Consider the following 13,430-nt stretch of genomic DNA (forward strand, 5'->3'; position numbering starts at 1 on the left):
CCTGCTTCTCTCTCTGCCTGTGACTCTACCTCTCTCTGTGTATGTCTCATGGGTAAATAAATAAAACCCGTAAAAAATAATAAAGTTTTACGTATTTAATTTTAGAGGGGGCTGGGGCAGAGGGAGAGAGAGAAAATCTCAAGCGGACTCCCCGCTGAGAATGGAGCCTGCCTCGGGGCTCGATCCCACAACCCTGAGGTCAAGAGTCGGACGTTTAGCCAACCGAATCACCCAGGTGCCCTGAAGACTTACTCACTTGAGTTTCTCAATAGCAGATGAAGCCATTTGCAGAGGCCACATAATGGAGGATTCAAGGCTTTTAATTCCCATTTCTGTGAGGTCTCCCGCAGGTATGTAAGGGGGAGGGCCTCGGGCCAGGAGGATGGGATGAAAGATGTTTTGGGCCTTTACCTGACAGTGAAGCTGCCATTGGCCCAGAAAATCAAGTATTCTCCTGCAGACCCAACTGATAGGGAGGTAGCCCAAACCTGACCCCACTCACCCCTGAGACAGGTCACCAGGGGCCCGGGGAAAGAATGGTGCCTTCTCCCCGTGGCGGGTACAGTGGGGCCAGAGGGTGCTGCCCAGCTGCTCAGTCAGGCTGCCCTGGGGCCAGAGGGACGTGCAGAGGGGAGGGAGGCATACAGGGCCCTGAGAAGGAGCTGCCCACAGTGTGTGTACATGCGTATGCGCGTGTGGTAGTTTCACTGCAGTATGTCACGGACTACTCTCTGCTGTTAGTATTTATTATAGACCCAGGGGATGGGCTCCATTAATTAATTATTGATACTAAGGAACTGGAGTGAGCACTCCCCTCTGAAAGGCTCCAAGCAGGCCTGTCTGTCAGCCGCGCAGCACTGTGGATGTTCATGACACAGTTCTGGCCCAGAACCGACACTGGGGCTGAGCCACGGCTGTGGGTGGGCCAGAGGCCTAGGGCTCTGGGGGCTCCGCGGGATTCTGGGGGCTTCCCATCTGCCCCTCCGAGGGCATCGTCTTCAGACCCTGTGCGGCTCCTGAACCTCCTCCCTGTACCAGCTGCGAGCACTTCCCCGGCCAAGCCTCACGCCCTGGTCAGAGTGACAGCAGGACCGGTCAGGGGCGCGGGCGCTCGGGCCACGTAGCCTGTACACAGGTCCAGATGCAGTTTCTACATCAGAAGAGGCTTCCTTTCCCTCCGAGAGAACTCAGCCTCTCAGCCTCGCACAAACATTCAGGGGCGTCTCGGCAAATGGGCCCAGGCGCCTGAACACCGAGGCCCCGGTTTTCTGATGGTGGTGTTGGTGGCATCGGGTGTGTTTCTCAGGCCCAAGGGGGGTCGTTTCTGATGGGCTTTTTGCAGGAAGAGGAGAGAGGCAGCTTCGGCCTCCCCCACTCACGCCAGAGGCGTTTCAGAGGGTCAGCTCCTGCCGCCCTGACTCATGCGAGTGTGGCCTCATGGACTCTGGGAGCAGATATGGGATATTTGGTTTTTGGTCGATTTTATGATCATCGGGATCTGAAAGCTTTCAGTGAGATGGGTGTCAGTGACCGCAGGGGAATGTCGACCGGATTGAACAGTGTCCCCTCAAATTCACGTCCACCCGGAACCTCCTCTGGGGACGGGGCCTCTGCAGATGTAGTCAAGGCAGATGGGGCCCTTCTGGACCAGGGTGTGCCCTGCTCCACAGGCTCACATCCTTACAAGCAGAGACCACAGATATCGGGAGGCACACACGGAGACCAGTGCGTGATGATAGAGACAGAGATTGGAACGATTCTGGCACAAGCCAAGGGATGCTGAGGATTTCTGGCAACCCGCAGAAGCTGGAAGCAGCGAGGGAGGATTCTCCCCATGTGTCAGAGAGAGCATGGCTCTACCAGCACCTGGATTGCAGACCTCTGGCCTCCATAAATATAAGATGCTAAACCATCCGGTCTGGGGTGCCTTGTGAGGGCAGCCCTGGGAAGCTAGTGTGGCCGCTCATTTCTCTTCCCTCCGTGCGGCTGCAGGGGCATGAGTCTAAGAGACACCATCAGGGTTTACATTAGGGTTGCCCTAATCTAGCACACAGAAAACAAAACAGAACAGAACAGAACAGAACAGGGTACTCTGTTAAATGCGAATTTTGGATCAACCACAAACACATCTTTTAGTGTAAGTATATCCCAAATACAACATGGGATATACTAATACTGACAAGTATTTCTTGTTGGTCTGAAATTCCATCTTAGCTGGGAGTCCTGTATTTTACACGCCTCTCCTAACCTGCTGCCCTGCTTGCTGCCTCCCCGGCCTGCCATTTCCCTGGGCCCTCAGCTCACAGAAGGGCCTCCAGCATGAAGGTGGAGGCTGACAAGCCCCGCAGAGCCGCATCTGAACCCATTCGTGCTCCTCTCTCCTGGCTCTCCGAGCCCTGCCAGCAACCTGCAGTCTGAACATCAGCTCTACCAGCCGCATGCAAGTCTGGCAGGATTCAAACATGAGGGTGGGAGGGAGGTGGGAGGCTCAGAGGGGAGCACAATGCCTGCCTCGGGGAGGCCTTCCAGCAGGAGGGAGCCAGCCTCCCAGTGATTCCTGCGGAACTGCACTTGGCATCAGCCTCTGCACTTTGATTTGCTCTATTTTAAATGGTCTTCAATTCCCCTCATGGGGAAGGGAGAGGATGGAGGAGGGGGGAGCTGTGGAGGGCCTGTGGAGTAAATCAGGGGCACTCGGCCGGTAGGAAACCTAGAAGCCAGTTGGCAGAGTTGTGTGGAATTCTCGCAAACAGGAATTAAAAGATTGGGGCAGAGAAGATGGGGCGTGGTGAGGGGGGTGCTGGCAGTGAGTCTGACTGGTGCCTACAAGGCCTGGGGCTGGGATCCACAGTCAGAGACACCCGGAGAGAGCAGAAGATCCACAGCCAGGGACACCTGGGGAGACCCAATGCTTTCCTGTTGGCCGGTGGCTGTCTAGTGTTGAGCCGGTGACAACCTAAGGTATTCACCTAGGACTGGCACTGGCTCCCCTCTGGCTCCCCTCTGGCTCCCCTCTGGCTCTGCTCTGGCTCTGGCACTGCTCTGGCTGTGGCTCTGCTCTGGCTCTGCTCTGGCTCTGGCTCTAGCTGTGGCTCTGCTCTGGCTCTGCTCTGGCTCTGGCTCTCTCTGGCTCTCTTAGGCATCTGCGGGCATGGGAGGACTGGAGGGATTGGCTCGAGGGACAGGTCTGGGCCTACTTTTGAGGTGTGGACCACTGAGGAGCAGGGCCAGGGGCGCTGGGCTCCCTTGGACCAGGCCGAGTAGACAACAAAAAGACATTAAAGGCATTCAAATTGGCAAAGAAGAAGTCAAACTCTCCCTTTTCGCCGATGACATGATACTCTACATAGGAAACCCAAAAGCCTCCACCCCAAGATTGCTAGAACTCAAACAGCAATTTGGCAGCGTGGCAGGATACAAAATTAATGCCCAGAAGTCAGTGGCATTTCTATATACTAACAATGAGACTGAAGAAAGAGAAATTAAGGAGTCAATCCCATTTACAATTGCACGCAAAAGCATAAGATACCTAGGAATAAACCTAACCAAAGAGGTAAAGGATCTGTACCTTAAAAACTATAGAACACTTCTAAAAGAAATTGAGGAAGACACAAAGAGACGAAAAAATATTCCATGCTCGTGGATTGGCAGAATTAATATTGTGAAAATGTCAATGTTACCCAGGGCAATTTACACGTTTAATGCAATCCCTATCAAAATACCATGGACTTTCTTCAGAGAGTTAGAACAAAATCTTTTAAAAAATAAAAAAATATGGGAGATACAAACTTTACAACTTATACCAAACTTCAAAATTGTAGATAAATTTAAAATGCAAAACTATCAAATATTAAAAGTAAACATAAAGGAAAATTTACATGGCCTTAGGTTTGCTGAGGAGCTTTAACACACAACACCCATAGCCAATCCACAAAAGAAAAATATTGATACCATGAACTTCCTAATATTAAAACTTCTATTCTGTGAAAGACTTCACTCAGAAAACTAAAATCCAGGCCACACACTGGGAGAAAATATTAGCAAGACACACTTCTGATAAAAGATCTGTATTCAAGATATAAAAAAAAAAAACACCCCAGAACTCAAGAAAAAGGAAATAATCAAAAACAGGTAAATATTTGAATAGATACCTGGATAAAGAAGATGTACAGATAATAAATAAGGACAGAAAATATGCTCAACATCCACTAACACTAGGAAATTACAAAATTACTTAAACAGTGAAATAGTACTGCATACCTATTAGAAATGCTAAACTGCAAAAATAAAAAAATAAAAAAAATAAAACAAGAATATCAATTGCTGGAAGGTGAGAGAAATAACAGCAACTGTCCTTCACACTGGGTGAATGTACATATGGCCACTTTGGGACACAGTTTAGCAGTTTTTTCCCTAAGCTAAATAAATTTCAACTTTAAGATCCAACAGTCCCACTTCTGGTATTTCAACAACTGCTTTTAAGAGCTATTTCTAAACAAAAACTCATGTGTAGTTATGCACAGCAGCTCTATATCTCATAGTTAAAGAAATCAGGATGTCCTTCAATAAATAAATCCCTAAGCAAACTGGGGTGCATCGATGTGAAGAAAGCAGAATATGCTACCTCAAATGTGCCTCTTTGGCACAAGGATTATTTGGGGCTGATTAATTTTAAGAAACAGCAGACAAGGAGATCTCTGAAAACTGAGCAGAAGTTGCCATTTGGTAAGTGAAATGTATACTTATAAAAGAAAGCTCCATTCCTAAGCATGTCTCCCTCTCTCTACCAGGAATAGACACTCTTACCAAAGGAGAAGGCACAGACTTGAATCTGTGTAACAAACACACCCTCCTTTACTGTGCTTGGCTTGATAATCCCTTAATTGGCCTTCCCACCACCCAAATTTTTTGTCTTTAGCTGAAGATGGCATTTAGGGTGATGGCTAGGCCACTTCAGGGAGTTACTCCATTTTGCTAAGCATCTCCTATGTAAACAGGATATATGCATATTATTAACCTTCTGTTTGTTTTCCTTCTGTTTATCTATTCAGCAATAAAAAGGAATGAACCATCACCCCATACAATGACACAGATGAATCTTACATGCATTTTGGTAAGTGCCAGAATCCAGTCTGAAAAGGCTACACACTGTATGACCCCATTTATATGATATCCTGGAAAAGGCAAAACTACAGACAGGATAACAGGATTGAAGGATGGGGGATTTGAAGTATTCCATGATATTTTAGGGATTTATACTTTCCACTATGCATCTATCAAAATCTAAGTATTTTGACATCCCATACAGTAATGATAATCTACTTAAATTATTTAGGATGTGGGTATATCCCAGGATGGCATAGGGTCCAAGAGCAGGCTGCCTTAAATGTGCCACTTTGGCATATTGATCATTTTGAATAAAATGATCAGCCTATGCCAGGACACTCAGACCCTCCCCCATCCCCCATTCCAGTCACCCTGGACACAGGAAATAAATATCCCATGTGGAGTTCTCCCTGTACCAAGAGGTGAAAAGACTTCCTTATCAACAGAGGTGGGAAATTTAGAACCACGAAGGCTGTATGAACAACCATTCTTATTCTTTTTACTAATTTACTACCTCAGCCCAAATTCTGTTTAGAATCCCTTACTAACTGAAGCTCCCAAGGTTGCTTTCTTTGTCCTGTGAACTCCACACAGGTTTACTATCTCTTTGTCTAAAAGTAAAAAAACTGCCTGCACTGGTCATTTATTTCCCTAGGTCTCAATTTCATTATTGAGCCTCCGTGTGTGCCCTAAGTCACAGAGTCTGCTTGGGTTTCTCTGTCCCTCTCCCTTTGCTCCTACCCACCCCTGCCTCCACTCTCTACTGCCATGCACTCTTTCTCTCTCTCAAATAAATAAATCTTTTACAAAGAGAAAGAGAGAGAGAGAGAGAGAGAGACACTCAGTGAAGCAAGCTTTACAATGTAACCTAATAGCAGTTTCACACACACCCTTGTAACCTTTAACCAGTCAACCTGGAAAATTTACTGATAGGCCCCTCTGTTCCCCTTTGTAGGGTGACCTTGCTTAACACAAAAAACAGGGGATCCCTGGGTGGCGCAGCGGTTTGGCGTCTGCCTTTGACCCAGGGCGCGATCCTGGAGACCTGGGATTGAGTCCCACATCGGGTTCCTGGTGCATGGAGCCTGCTTCTCCCTCTGCCTATGTCTCTGCCTCTCTCTCTCTCTCTCTCTCTCTCTCTCTCTGTGTGTGTGACCATCATAAATAAATTTTAAAAATGTAAAAAAATAAAAAATAAATAAAAAATAAAACAAAAAACAAATCCCTTGCTGATAATTTTCTTTTTTCAATTCTCTCTACCTCTAAAAATCTTTCCTTTCCTGCAGCTTAAAGGAGCTCCTTTCTATTTGCTAGATGAGATGCTGCCCGACACATGAATCATTGAATAGAGCCAATGTGACCTTTTTAATCACTGAGTTGTATTTTTATTAACAGATTATATTGCTTTTTATAAATTGGGTCAAATAGACCTCACTTATGTAGATTTCCAAATAATAGATGTAGACACTGAGCCATCTATCAAAGGCAGTACAGCTAACTCCCCTTTCCTAAAATGTGAGCTCTGCACAGTGTCTTCTTACTCACAAAGACACACTGTGCACATGGGAAAGAGTAATTTCATGTGGGGAAACCTGACAAACGCTGCCTCAACCAGGTGACCAAAGGGAACAATGGCCTCCAGAGCACGTTCCCTTAATGTAACATGATGACAGAGCATTTCACCTCCATAACCTGCTTCCTCAGAACCAATAAACCCAGTTTAGTCATGAGGAAAACACCAAGTAAATCCCAATAAGGGACATTCTATAAAATACCGGGCCTGTCCTCCTCAACGTTGTCAGGGTCATTGAAACAAGACAGGCGTGAGGGACTATCCCAGTCAAGAAGAGCCTAAAGAGACATGATGACCACATGTCGTGTGGTGCATGCATCACTGGAGCAGGTAAAGTTAGAGCAGAGGGATCCTGAATAAGTATGGACTTTAGTAAATAATAACATATCAATATTTGTTCATTAATTGTGGCAATTTTGTAGAAAACTTGGAAGAGAGGAGAAATCAGACTGAAGCCTAGAGGAAATAGGTGATCTCCTAGTAAAAATACATATTAACAAAATGGGCCCTAAAATAAGGAAAAAACAAGCAGACCAAATAGCCATCCAGGGACCTCTTCCTCCTGCTGGTTCTCCTCTTATTATTCTGGGGTTTTCCACTCCGGGGACAGAGAAGGAACAGAGACACAGCTGTTCTGGAGCTCCCTTGAGACTTGACTGCACCCACTGTCTTCCTCTCCCTGGCCCACCCAGTGAGGACACCATGCACAGGGAGTCTCAGGGACTATTGTGTAGGCTTGCATTTTTCGGATGGCAAGGGACTTGACACACTTACTGAAGTTAAATAAATTAATATATAAATGTTAGAAATAAATTAATACTTGCAAGAGACAAGTTTAAGAATGTGCTTGGATCTGGCAGGCCCAGAGGCTCACACTCTGACAATATGACCTGGTCTCTAACCCTCCATTCTACTAAGCGCTCTGGAGTGGCCCCATTCACAGGCACAGTCTCTCTCTCACTGCATCTGGGACTTCCAGCAACTCCAGGCGGACACTTACTCACCTCTATTCTAATAGGAAGGGTTTTTCTGGGTAGCTGGAGTGGCTCACCGGTTTAGCTCCACCTTCAGTCCTGGAGTCCCGGGATTGAGTCCCATGTCAGGCTCCCTGCATGGAGTCAGCTTCTCCCTCTGCTGGTGCCTCTCTCACTGTGTCTCTCATAAATAAATAAATAAATAAATAAATAAATAAATAAATAAATAAATAAATAAAATATCAAAAAAGAAGAAGAAGAAGAAAGAAGAAGGAGAAGGAGAAGGAGAAAAGAAGAAGGAGGAGGAGAAAGAAAGGGTTTTTCTTTCCTTTGGGTTTCACAAAAAAGCCATACCTTTAAGTGACCAATTAAAAAAAAAGTGACCAATTGGTTTTGGTCACATGCTCCTCTTTGAAGCAATCAAAGCACTCAAAGGATGGAGCAAGGAGTTGGGTGGACTTATATCCTATGCCCATCTTTGAGGTGGGTGGAATGTGGGGTCTGCTTTCTGGAACTGTTTGGATGGGAGGCAGGTGAGTTGTGGTTCCCAAAGGCAAGCCGAGGTGCTGGATGTGGACGTGAGGACAAATGCCAGCCTGGGAAAGCAGCAGATTCTGCATCACTGGTGACTGAATGTGCAGCTGTGGAATCTGAATCCCAAGAAAAGGAAGAGGTTCACTTAAGATCAGGGGCTACAGCTGCCCATCCAGTGCTCTTACTGTCCTCCCATGAGATGCAAGATGGCAAGATGCTCTTCCACTTGCTCAAAAAGTAACTTTGCTGTTGGTAGGGAACTCAAGGCTCCTGCCTCCGGCATCAGATCCTCACATCTCAGAGACTGGAGCCACGCAGACCTCACTTGTGTCCCTGGGAGGAGAGAGTCCAGGAGTCACCACATTAATCACCCATCCCCAAAGAACAAACTGGCTCCTTTTTTCCACTCTCTTCTCTCTCCTTTACAAAAAGCAGAGACCAAATGCAAGGATGGCTAGGAAATTACTGCTCAGTGAAGCAGTGGGAGGCTCAAGATTATTCCATAGCACAGAATCCACACTTGGCAGGCATTTCAAAGGCCACAGACCCTGGGTCATGCATGCAGCTCTCTGAGACCATGCAGCCTCAACGAGAAACTGCCCACTGAGAGACACAAGTACTCCTGTATCCTTGATTGTTAACAAGCATGCATGATCAATATTTACATTATAACCATAGGCCAGGGATCCCTGGGTGGCGCGGCGGTTTGGCGCCTGCCTTTGGCCCAGGGCACGATCCTGGAGACCCGGGATCGAATCCCACATCGGGCTCCCGGTGCAGGGAGCCTGCTTCTCCCTCTGCCTGTGTCTCTGCCTCTCTCTCTCTCTCTCTCTGTGTGTGTGTGTGTGTGTGTGTGTGTGTGACTATCATAAATAAATAAAAAAATAATAATAACCATAGGCCAAAGGACTGCAGGGCCAGGCTGCTGTATGGCTGTTGTGGCCAGGGGCCATATTCGATGTTTGGATGGCTATTACCTCTCTTGGAAGGCTATGAGGCTATGAGAAAGGAGTTTCCTGTCTCAACCATACAGACATTGGGAATGGAAACATCCCAAGGGGCTGTCTACACTGCCCATGGAACTGTTACATTGCCAGGAGCACAGTATGCTCAGTATTGGCCATGGGGGTTGTCAGGACCTGAATTGGAGAACCACAGATGCCTGTCTGGATGGTCAGAGGCCAAAGGCTGTCTTATGTAAGACCTGACTGTCTATTGCTGATTGCATGGCTGGTACAGAGGATCCAGCCAGTGACCATCAGCCCACAAGACGGCTGCACGTGGGGGCAGGTAGGCCACTGCAGCCAGTCCTATATAAGTCCATATGTGTCTACTGAGTGCCCTCGTGGGTCAGGGATGTGTTGAAACCTGAGGCTGCCCAGGCAGAGTGCAGCCCACAGCACCCTTCCCAGGTGGGTGGACCTCTAAGGCCCTTCACACCCTTGACTGGGGTGGAGTGGGATCTGAAGCAGTCAGTGACCAGACAGACATCTCACTCTTCTTCTGTTAGTATCCAGGACTGAAGGGCCTAAAACTAATGCTCCAGCTCAACCTCTGATGCACGGGTGACCCTGGGTGAGTCCTGCTCAGCCCGGGGGGCCAGAGAGATGGAGGGGGTTAGAGAAAGCAGTTATGCTAAGTTATCTCAAGCCTGACCCTGACCCCAAACCATGCTTCTAATAATAAAATCCTAACCCTAAACCTTAACCACGTTTTGTTTGCACATTCACCACTGGTGGACATTTGCATACTTTCTACATTTGGGCTATTATTAACATTGCTAGGGGTTAGCAGTTCCAGGTTCAGGGCTTAGGTTTCAGGTTCAGGTTTCAGGCTCAGTGTTGGCATTAGGGGTTTTGGTTTGCAGTTCAAAGTTCAAGGCTAGGGGTTCAGATTGGGGTTTGGGTCCAGGGTTCAGGATTCAAGTTAAGGGCTAGGGTAAAGGTTAGAGGTTACAAATTTCCTTCAGGTCGTCATCAATGATACAAAATTTCTTCCCAAAGGATCTAAATCTGAAATATATCTACTCTGGGTGTCATGAGCAGGTTCAGAGTTAGGGTCCCAGGAACTCCCTACCCAAAGTGTTGTGATGCTAGTCTGTGAGATGCTCCCTTCTCTCAAACACACCCTTTGCAGAGGGATGAGTCAATACTAAATCTGGGATCATTGTGTGATTCAGGAAGGTGTGAAACCAAAACCAGGACTTGTGGAATATGAAGCAGGAGACAAACAATTCATGGAATCCTTACTCTTCCATAATGACAAAGACCAAGTTTGGCTCCCATAAAATCTGCTAATGTTCCCTAGGAAGGACTATGGTATTATTGACGCAAAATGAAGAAACACTTTAAAATTCTTTAAAAAGAAAGGAAAAAAGTTTCATTTGAGCCCAAGTTGGGACAGCTGGCAAGCATACACAATCTTTGCAAAGAAGAAAGCACTCAGGAGAAGGAACATTTGGTGTAGTGTTACATATGTTTTTTACGTGAAAGTTAAAAATCATCATGATGAAGGACATTCCGGAAAGTTTTATCTTTATTTTATGTTTCTAGTACATGCCAGGCTGTGTGACTTTAATCTTATAGGAACCAGGGAATTTCTTTCTTTTTCTTATCTTGTGCTCAGAATGCTCCTTTTTGGTTTTTTGTTTGTCTGTTTAATGAAGCAGACATACAATGTGTGCTCAGGGCAGAAACAGAGCCCATACTTTGAGTTTCTGCCAAGTCATTTTGACCGTGGCAAATATTAAAGTGTAGGTTCCCTGGGCAAGGCCCACAAACATTAAAAAGGAAAGTTTCCTTTATCATTACTCAGTGCTGATACCAAAAAAGGGCCTCCTACCCCAGACTTCAACTAAGAATCACAGAAGGATACTTATTTCATTGTCAAAAATAAAATTCTATTAATAACTAAATGGATGCCAGGTTACAATCTGTAACGTGTCATCAACATTTTCAATATGCAAATATATACAATGCAAGCAATGTTAACACACTGATCATTGGAATACCAAGTACAAGGAGGGCTAATGGAAGCAATAAAAATACATCTACTATTAAACTTAACAAAAGCACCGTTTATGGGCACATTATGAGGATACCTGTCCATAAGACCTAACATCTCACCATAAGGAATCCATCCATTAGAATCATCAATGACAAGAGCCTGCTGACCTCTGTAACCTCCCCCACCATTTACCTAGAGACTTATAATGCACACTCCAACCGCAGAGACACACTTCTCAGCAAAAAAAACAGGACTGGTCCTCTCCCCAGGAACCAATTCTTACAGGGACAGATATCTTAAAATCCCACTCCTTGGAAATTCTAGCCTTTAGGACAAAGTCACAGAAACCACACCCACAACAGACAAATCATCAGCTGGATATTGCAGATCACCACCACTCTCACCAAGTAACTCCACAGTGGACTCCAGATCTGTTCTCTTCCCAGGATTACAAGGTGCACCACATTCTTCCAATGCTCCAACCTTATAACAGTACCTATATCTGTCGTCGTCAGTCCCATGTACAGGCTCAAAGCGAGCCCTGAGAAAGCCAGACACCTTGAGAGCACTCAGCCTCTTATGGAAATGTCCAAGCAAATGGAGACTGTTGCTCTCTCCTATTTCAGTACTAACTCGAAAATACTTGCAACAATTCTGGCCACACTCCACACAAGAGGCATATCCTTCATCTGTGAGATTATTGACAGTGAAATGACACTGAACCCTTGTACCTTCTGAACCTAAGTAAGCTGGAGACCCAGGTTGGCCAGAACTGCAATCCCCATCTCCTACTCCCTACACTCCCTTCCCTTGTGTGGTCCAAACCAGTTTACACTTTGCTCATTCTCAGCCATTATACTCTGTAGAATATTTAATACTAAGCCATTACTCGGGACCTACTCAATACATAAATTAATCGTTTCATCACCCTCCAGGCATCCCCACACCATCCTCACCAGCAAAGGTTCCTCTGCTTTGGACACGTGGGAACATAGCCCTGTAGAGGCACACTCTATGCAAAGGAGGAATGCTGCTCCCAGATTTTCCTGCCAGCTCTCCAGAAAAAGGTTTTCAGTGGTATTTCAGCTCTAACTTACCTTGCAATGGCACATCCATGTCTGCAACCCAATGGAAGTGGTATTAATTAAATGACCGTGGAGGGCCCAGGTGATTTTAAAAGTGCTGTCTGATTCATTAAATCAGATGATCAGCTGCAGTTTGGGAATTCACTGAAGTTTACATGGCAATGATGTTCAGAAATGGAGGTGTGAATGTGTGTGTGTTTGAGTGTATGTTTACTCTTTGTTAGCCACAGTAATTAACTAGAATATACCTTCTCATAATTAAAGAACTTTGATTTAATTGGTGCCAAACAGTCCAAGATGTTCGAAAGCAGTAAATTCTGTGGCACTCATGCTTCTCACACTCTTTTCATTTTTTATTTTTTAAAATCAATTTAGATATTATTAAAATGCATCATCGTACCTCTTTTTCAGCAAACCAGTCAAAAAGAGGTCCCTGAAAATATTTCCAGGAGCTTTCTCCTCCTCTGCTGCCTTCTAGAAGCAAGGATAGATCCATCTTAAACAAGAAAATACCTGCCAGAGCTTCAGCTGTTTATAAACAGCTACAATTCAGCTAATTTCCAAGTTCCATGTTTCCCTCTTCTCCATAGCATTCCAAACCTTCTGAATTTTGTAAGCTTTTTCAATGGGGAGCTTTATTCCTTGGCAGACAGCAAGCATGTGGTCACTGGACAAATCCTGTGGCAGCAAGGATGACTCTGGGGTCCCCAATCATCCATGACATGCCTCAAGGAGCCCCCACAGTCTGGAAGCCTTGCTTCCTGTGGAGTATGAAAAAAGCAGTGAATCATCACCTGTCAGTCTAGGCAAAAGTTGCAAAGTTTGGTCCCTGTAGTGTTTGGTTTTGTGGCATTTTCTGAATTTTAGATTTGAAAAGAAGTTGGTAGCCTTAGTAAAGACAGCTATCTGGTTTCTGTGGCAGAAGACACATCCATCTCCCTTAGGCCTTTTTCTGGACTTCTGAAATTTCCACTTGCCTCCAACCATTCATGGGACAATAAAAAAAGTTATCTTTTGGGGCACCTGGGTGGCTCAGTGGTTGAGCACCTGCCTTTGGCTCAGGTCGTGATCCCGGAGTCCTGGGATCAAGTCCCAAATGGGGCTCCCGGCAGGGAGCCTGCTTCTCCTATGTCTCTGCCTCCCCTCTCTGTG

This window comes from Vulpes lagopus, chromosome 16 (assembly GCF_018345385.1).
Source record: "Vulpes lagopus strain Blue_001 chromosome 16, ASM1834538v1, whole genome shotgun sequence".
NCBI classification, from domain to species: domain Eukaryota; kingdom Metazoa; phylum Chordata; class Mammalia; order Carnivora; family Canidae; genus Vulpes; species Vulpes lagopus.